The sequence below is a fragment of the Ambystoma mexicanum genome, chromosome 4q, assembly GCF_040938575.1.
Source record: "Ambystoma mexicanum isolate Mex_15411 chromosome 4q, UKY_AmexF1_1, whole genome shotgun sequence".
Lineage (NCBI taxonomy): Eukaryota > Metazoa > Chordata > Amphibia > Caudata > Ambystomatidae > Ambystoma > Ambystoma mexicanum.
Window position 1 is genome coordinate 1,158,068,653 of NC_090928.1, and position 8,070 is coordinate 1,158,076,722.

Genomic DNA, 8,070 nt, shown 5'->3' on the forward strand with positions numbered 1-8,070 from the left:
AAGTGTATGCTATTGGGAGCAAAAGCCACTAATGTGAAAATACTAATTGTTAGAAAAATAAAATGCATTTTTAAATACTTTGTATTGAATGGTGTGTTTTTTCTATGTTTATGCTATTGTGGTCTGTTTCTTTTGTGACGCACCCACAACGTTTACGGGGTGCGCTTGCTTTTTCCTGCTTTTTTTGACGGGGAGTCAGCTTGTTTAGGGCTTTTTTTGGAAGGAGAGGCAGCTTGTTTTCCCTTCCGACCCGGAAACCAAACCACACCAGCAGCAGTGGCGCCAACATTTCAGCGTGGGCCAGGGGATAAACACCAGAAAGGTAAGCAGATAATGCACACACCTCAAGGCTTGCTTCTTTTAGTGTCAGGCTGCGCATGTTTTTGATCTCTGTCTCGAGGACGAATGCAAATGTCATCCTGCTTTACGAGGCCGCACTGCCAAATCGAACACATGATGAAATGCAGACAACCGAAAGTTAATATTTGAAAATGCGGCTGTCGACTACCGAGCAGATAAGTGCTGCATGTGAGTAGATAACGCTTGATAAATGGGGTGACACTGTACCTTCAACATGCATTGGTTAAAATGTACATTCCGATCGAAAAATGCATTTGACTTTGTTGTTTCCCAGAATCTTTATTGAAAATTCGCAAATAACATCAGAAATAAAACTGAATATATCACACAAGCAACACTATTAGAAGCTGCAACCTTCTTTTTGATTAGGGACTTAACACAAGAACCACCAATCACGTACACGCCATGACTTGGTGCACCATCTGAGCTACGTGTGGCAGCAAGAAGGAAACCACGATAGCACACTCGCTCCTGACTTAACTCCAGGGCCATGCCTGTTACCCCAACACATGTGCTTCTCCATCTACGCGTCCAGTCTCTATTGGCACACGCTTGCACAATAGTCACTTCTTTTATTACCTAAACATGCTTTGACATTTTTACAGTAATTGCTGCCACTTCTCTATTGCAAACTGTCAGCACTGGCTGCATCTGTTTCAGCGTCCCAGGGACCACTTTCCTGATATGTATAATTCGACCCCTGCATGCAGTACTTTCCTGAAGCACACCAGATTTGCCCCCTTCTACATTACAAGAGGCGCACACAGAAGATTTCCCCTAAGATGTAGTTTACGTATTTCCCAAGACATAGATTTCTTAATGACCCCTTCAGAAGGTGCATGTCTTCTTATATCTGACCCCTCGTAACGTTAATGAACCGAGTCCTGAATATATGCAAAAAATATATCCTCCATGCATCCTGTTGCACCGAATGCCTTTCAATGGCGCTTGCACTCCGTAGCAGTCATACTTGCATTTCTTGGCATTCGACATAATGTATTTCTTTGAACTTTCATCAGCATTTGGATTCTTGTTTTGTCTTGGGAGTTAGTATTCCATGGCCAAGTTTCTGAATGACTTCTTCAACACACTCTCATTGGTGCTGGCCGTCACCCCCTAACATGTCTTGAAACTACGTGTAGACAACCTTTGGAAATCATTTATACACAACATTTTCTTCAGTTGCATTCTATAAGCAATACATACGAAACGAAAAACATCTCGGTGCCTGAGTATAATTAGAATGAACCAGAATGCTTATAAATGCAGTTTGAATGTTCTGTAGCAGAACATTCTGAGCTTTCCCTCTACCCTCCTGACCCTTTCCATTCCAGATAGGTGTGTTACCCATATGCACAGACCGGTAAACACTGAGCCAGTCAACTACATACAGGCATGTGTTGCTTTCCTTCCAGGTTTGTGTTTTACACATCCTATGCATGCATACAACCCATGAACGGCCGCTTAAAGAAACAGGGGGGATCCACAAGTGTAACACTTTGAGCAGTGATCCTAAATCAGAATGAATAGGAATAACACAATTGTCTTTCTGGAATTCTATACAATAATTGCTAGACTCATTAAAGGTTTATTTCGGGCACAGTTAAGGTGGTGAGTCACTGATTTAGTCTGTTCTTAAACACCTCAAATTCACAATGCAGACAAAGGGCCTCATTAGGAGTTTGAAGGCAGCCATGCCCTTACCATGCCCTTAATAAGGGCATGGCTGCCTCCAAACTCGGGTCCGTGTTCCCTGAATGGGGAAATACCAGGCAATTCCGACTTTGGAGGGCCCGGTATTTCCCCATGCAGGGGACCCGGACCATCCATATTCCCATTTGAGCCCCCATAGGGCTCAATGGGAATGGGGAGCATGCTAAAAATGTTGTTAGCATGCTCGGGACCCGCAAAGGACGTCTGGTCTGACGTCCTGAGCGGGTCCGCGAGGGAACCTCGGAATGCGGCGGTATGGGTTTAATGGCACCGGCAGCATTACCAGCGCCTTTAAACCCATACTGTCTCACTCCTAATGAGGCCCAAAAACTTCCAGAAGCTTTTAGAGTAGAATAAGCATCCATTTCGGACTATGTATTTTGCTTTTCGCAAGTTGCAATTATAGCATGTATTTTTCTGCCGTTGTCTCTGTTAAGATCATAACAAGACATTCCATCTGTGTTGTCGGTCAACTGACATCCTTGTGGCTAAAAGCTTGTGTACAGTGTAAAAATGTTTGACCATAGCACATACAGTGGCCCTTGATTTCATTGTGCCACAATTGATGCTTTGTTGTAATGTGTCTCTTTCCTATCTCCCTGGCATGCTGTTCAGGATGTTTGTTTGCATGTATCATGTAAAGAGTGCCCAGAGTATGGGATGCCATGTTTTGTGCTGTATTCGCAGTGCTAATCTAAATTCTTTTATACAGTGTTATGAATACTCCCAGTGATATGTATCTCGCCAACCTCTGAAGCCTAAAAAGGAGATACATGCAGGCTTGACAAGTGGCCAACTTTGCATCAGACCTGCAGATAAACTGGCCTGCTGTTAAATCTCAGTTACCAGTTTCATGGTATCCACTACACAGCGTAATTTGCTTTCGACTTTGAGAACATTCACATAGGTGATTGCTAATTTTACTATAGCTGGTAAGATAGCTATAGCCGGCAAGGCGTCTTCTCGGGCCGGCACTGGCAGAAATAGCAGCAGTTCTTTAGTGCGCAGTGTTACAGGAAAGGAGGTTAGACTTCTTCTCTGAAACCGGATGATGTCGATAACCTGAAACCTAAATCTACACCAAAGGGCACCTCGAAGAACCCTGCGCCGCTCATGCTTGTTCCACTGTTTCCATCCCGCACCCCCTTCAGCCCCTCCGTTTCTCGGCAAAAGGCAGTAATTATGTGCACACAGATCAGTCTGTGGGCCGGTAACACTAATTCTGATAGGCCCACTTTAAAATGCCATTTGCCAGTTTGTTTGATAAAGTGCAGGAGCCACTGAGGGAAAAAAAAAAAATATTTCTGAAATATTTAAAACTTAAACCCACCTGGGAGCGTTTAAAAAAAAAACATAGTAGAAATTAAGTACATTGTGTGTGTTGCAGGCAAGTCCAGGGAGGAACTTCCACGGCCTTGAGCATCATAAACCCCCAGACTCCACAAACACTACAGCATGTTTTTCAAGCCAGTAAGGTACTTCAAGAGATTTTACAGATTAGGCAAACTGACAGCATAATCACGAATGAGTGGCAGATTATCAACATTAGGATTAAAAAATAGGAAGGCAAGACACCTTCTGATGTGCGTCTTAAACAGTGCCGAATGCTCCCACAATCATGCTCCAGATTGTGACAAATAGGATTTCAAAATGGGGAGCGTCAACTGAATGCTACTTTTGAGGGTTTTTGGGAATGTCAGGCTGGGTGGGCATGACTGAGTGATTAGGCATGACCGACTGTGCCCGAGTGAGCATGACTGTGTTTTTAATCTGTGACGTAGTCTAACAAATTGTGACGATTACAGAGTAAGCATGACTGAGTCCTGCCAAGCGCTTGTAACTGAATGACTGGGATTGTGTGGGAGTGACTGACTGTGTGGCTAATATTGAGTTACTGGGCCTCATTACACGGTAGGCGGTAAGGGTTTACCGGTACTGGTATTTTACCGGTACCGGTAAACCCTTACCGCCTTACTACGAGGTCCCTTTGCGGGTTGGGGAATTTAACCCGCAAAGGGACCAGGGAGCTAATTACGGTACCGCAGGAGAGTTTGTGCGGGTGGTAGTGTGGGTGGAAGATATTGTGTGCGTGTTGTTGGGAGATATTGTATGTATGGGGGTGTAAGACTGGTAGGGGCAGAAGGGGAGGTAGTTGAGGCAGAAGAGGGCTGGGGCAGATGGGGAGAAGAGGAGTGGAGGCAGTTGGGGTAGAACGGAATTTGGTCACTGGTCACAGCACTCGCTATTCACCTCAGAACCTGTCGCAATGCAAACTAGCTGAAGCGGCAAGTTAAATTGAGTGGCTGAAGGCAGACCTGTTTAAGACATTTTCATTACACCAGTAGTGGGTTTAAAACTCCAATTAAGTCATTAACTCTCAGAAGACTGCTTTGAAAACTCACTGGTAGGCCCGTGAGTGAGACAGTGTGCTTGGACGGCTCATTGTCCCAGTGGGCTTTGCCCCATGTTGGAGATGAATACTGGCTTTATGTAAGCATGGTGTTCAATTCATTAGAATATACAGAAAAAATGAAACAGTTTGTGTCAAACTAGAAGCCATCATAGGTAGTGAGTTTTTTTGCAGTAAGGAGTGCCATGTTTTGCTATTGGATTGTATAATATTAATGCTTGTGTTACTAATTCATTGTACTATGGTGAAATGGATTTGCATCAGAAGCTTGCCATCGAACAATGCCTGGAACTGGCTCTTCAGTGGAAAAAGAGAGGGACCGGAACCACCAAGTGCTTTAATCTGATCCCAGGTCCAGCAACAGCATCAGAAGTAAGCATCCTTGAGTAAAAAAGAAAGTTGGTTGGCGGCCCTATTAAAATAAATGCTGTATTTTTCAGTCAATATGCAAGTGAAATCTTAGTCTTCTCCTGCCTCATCTCTCACCTCTTCCCCCGGCATTCCTGTGAAGACATCTTGTGGTCGATACCCTTGTAAAATGTGGAATAACTATATACCTAAGCGTACAGCGCTGTCATTTTATGTATTGTTAATTTTATTTATTGTGCTTACAAAGCTGTTTCACCAAAGCACAATACAATGTGAACAAATAACCAGTTAAGGAGAAAACTTGAAAAACAGTAAGGAAACAAGATAAACAGACCACCAAAAAGAGAGAATATCCTTGTGGATGTGGCTTTATTAAATATTAAAATCTGAACAATTTCCATATCTTGATATAGATTTTCAGTTTTGAGAAATCTAATCATTTTTCATTTCTTATATGCGCAGAGGAACATTCTTCTTATTACCGACTCCATGGCGAGCAATGTGAAAACAAGGGAGATTGTGATGACGGCAAAAAAAGACAGACAAGCAACTTGGCACTCTACCTGCTGGAATTTGAATGTTGCAAAATGGCAGAAAGGGGAAGATTAACATTGGCTTGTTATCGACAAGAAGCTATAAAAGGTACATAAATGCCATTCAGAACACATTTGTTAAATATATTTATTTGGAGATTGTACAGTGCTAATTGTCTACTGTGTTTCCTTTCATCCACTGTGCCAGGCACATCTTCAGCAATGTTATAATGCTTGTTGGGCAACTCCTTTGAAGAGCTATCTGTTGGTTAGATGTGTTTTGCTAGCTCTTTTCAAACTATTTCTACAGAATCCTTCCTTTTACACTCTCTCTGCTTCTCTCTCTCTCTTCCTAGTCTACCTTTCCATGCCTCCCATCTCTACGTGCCCTTTACTATCCTGATCTAACCTCTCTCCCTCGCCCCCTCTCGTTCTTTCTTACTCTCTCATTCAATCACAAACAAACTACTCAGTCCAAAGTCTTACTTTCGCTCCATCCAAACAAAACCCAAACCCTCCTTCCAAGTCCTCCACCTACTGCACATGCTTCTGTGGTCTTTTGGTCCTACTTCAACTCCTCCCAACTTCGCCTAAGCATCTTTCACAGCCAGCGGACACTCCTGGATTTTTATAGCCCTCCCTTTTCTGTCTAGATACTTCCTTGTGCTTCCATTGGAAACTTGGCTCACTTGTTTTCCCTGGTCATTACCCACCTGATCTACTGTCATCTCCTCCCATCCCCTTCCCTTCTGGGCTGGGACTTCCCCTGGAAGTCTTCATGAGGGCCTTTTTCTGCATCCCTTTTCAATCTCCATTGTTCTACTGCCAGCCATGAGGTCACTGTGATTGTTTTCTGTTCCTCTTCTATCCTTGGTGACTCACTTTACAATCAAGGTTTGTGGAGTGTTCCTGGGTCTGCCCTATTCTGTCTCTTGCTAATACCAGTTCCCCAGTAGATCTGTGCTTCGTGCAGTGAGTTTTGGGTCTCACATTCTGCTCCTGGTTGGGCAAGGATAGTTAATTTCCATTAGAGCAACCAGTATGCTCCTTCTGTTCTGTACCCCGTCTTATCCATAAAGCCAGAAACGGGAGGAACCCAGACACATTGTGGTACATGCCTGGGGGGGTGGTCTGGGCCTAAGCACCCCAACTCTCTCACCCTCCTCTGGGTTAGGATCAGCTCTGGCATACGACTTGGTAAGCCTATGACAGGTTGGGAGGGGTTAAGACCCTGACCTGGATACATAGTGAAAAGATCCTCCAAATAATTAAAGATAAATTAGAAGCCTGGTTGCCCAAACACCGACCCTAATGGGGAAGGGTACTAGTAATACTGAACATAAATCAAAAGTGGATGGGGCAGTTTTTCTCCTGGAAAATAAACCCAGAGCAAAAGGAGGGTCGCAGCCAACATAAATATTTTGTAGACCAGGGAGTAAGAGATGTTTTTTTTCTATGATGGATGACTAAATAAGTTCGGGGACCTGGATTACCATGGTATTAAATGCAGTGGGGTTCTTCATCGCAGATGTCTAAATTCAATATGAGATCTGTATTTCTAAGGACTAATGGCAGACCAATGTGTGTGGCACCACCAGCTAGTCTTGTTAGAAGATGGTAGTATGTTAAGTATATCATGGAATCCAAACTAATTTATTAATTTTTACCTCCACAGGTTCCACATCCCATACATCTATTGACCATCAAAGAGATGGCAGTGCTGCAAATCCAAGCTTCCATCAGATAAGAACAATTCCCTGTTTTTTAAATTACTACTTTTGAATGTCCCACGCAGCTGCACAGTGGAAAGCCTTTCTTTATTTGTGTTTCCTATAGGTTAAATAGAAGACCAGTAAACAAAGCACTCTCCTGTTGACCCTGACATCTTTGGTATGTTTAAAATAATGTATCTCATCTTTGGTATGTTTAAAATAATGTATCTTTTCCCCTTTGCAAATACTGTGGGCATTACAATTTTAAATAGTGGCTGCCTCCTTTATAACTTATTGACTGGGCAACGGTGCCTTCAGCAAGATTTGGAGATGGATGGCATATGCAGGACAACGTGGTGAGTGAGCTCAAATCCAGGCAGCTCACAGCGGGTGTGCAGGGAAGAGAGGTGCATCACAGTGAGTAGCCACTGATTGTTATAGCGGTCTGGAACTTGAGTAAGAAGCAGGAGATCAGAGCCGAAAGTGGGATGGCCATGGGGAGTGCACAGTACAGCATCCAATGCATAAAGTGTTCAGGGGGAGCTGTGACCGATGACCCCTGGCTTCCCAGCCAACCAAAAATCATGACGGGGGGACACTGGAGGTGGGGGATTTCGTGGAGGAATCGGGCACCATGGATTAATACCTTTACATCCAGGCAAGTTACTTTGGAGCAAATTGAACATGTGCACGAGGCTCAAGTACTCGAGTGGGAATCATCCAATGTTCTGGCTGTTGTGGTGTTTTTTTGAAATGTTCCAACAACAAAGAGTATTTGTTATATTGTCATTTCTCCACCACAAATGAGGTCATCCGTCTGAACAGGAGTCCCCTACCTGCAAAAGCATCAGCAGGCAACTAAGTAGGTCAATATTCAGGCCCTAATGTAAGGGTCCTTTGTAACACTTGCTGGAAACTAATAAGACCCCAGTGACACTTTAACAAAGTATTGATGCTTTGCACCCATCTGCTG

General features: G+C 43.6%; 1 long non-coding RNA gene across 1 annotated transcript; it reads left to right on the plus strand.

Moving 5' to 3' along the window:
- The first annotated feature begins 216 nt into the window (after positions 1-216).
- Positions 217-7,662, plus strand: LOC138467159 (uncharacterized). Its single transcript, XR_011268083.1, has 4 exons — positions 217-322; positions 4,748-4,855; positions 5,315-5,494; positions 7,061-7,662. It is a non-coding gene; the product is annotated as an uncharacterized lncRNA (long non-coding RNA).
- Positions 7,663-8,070: the final 408 nt, after the last annotated feature.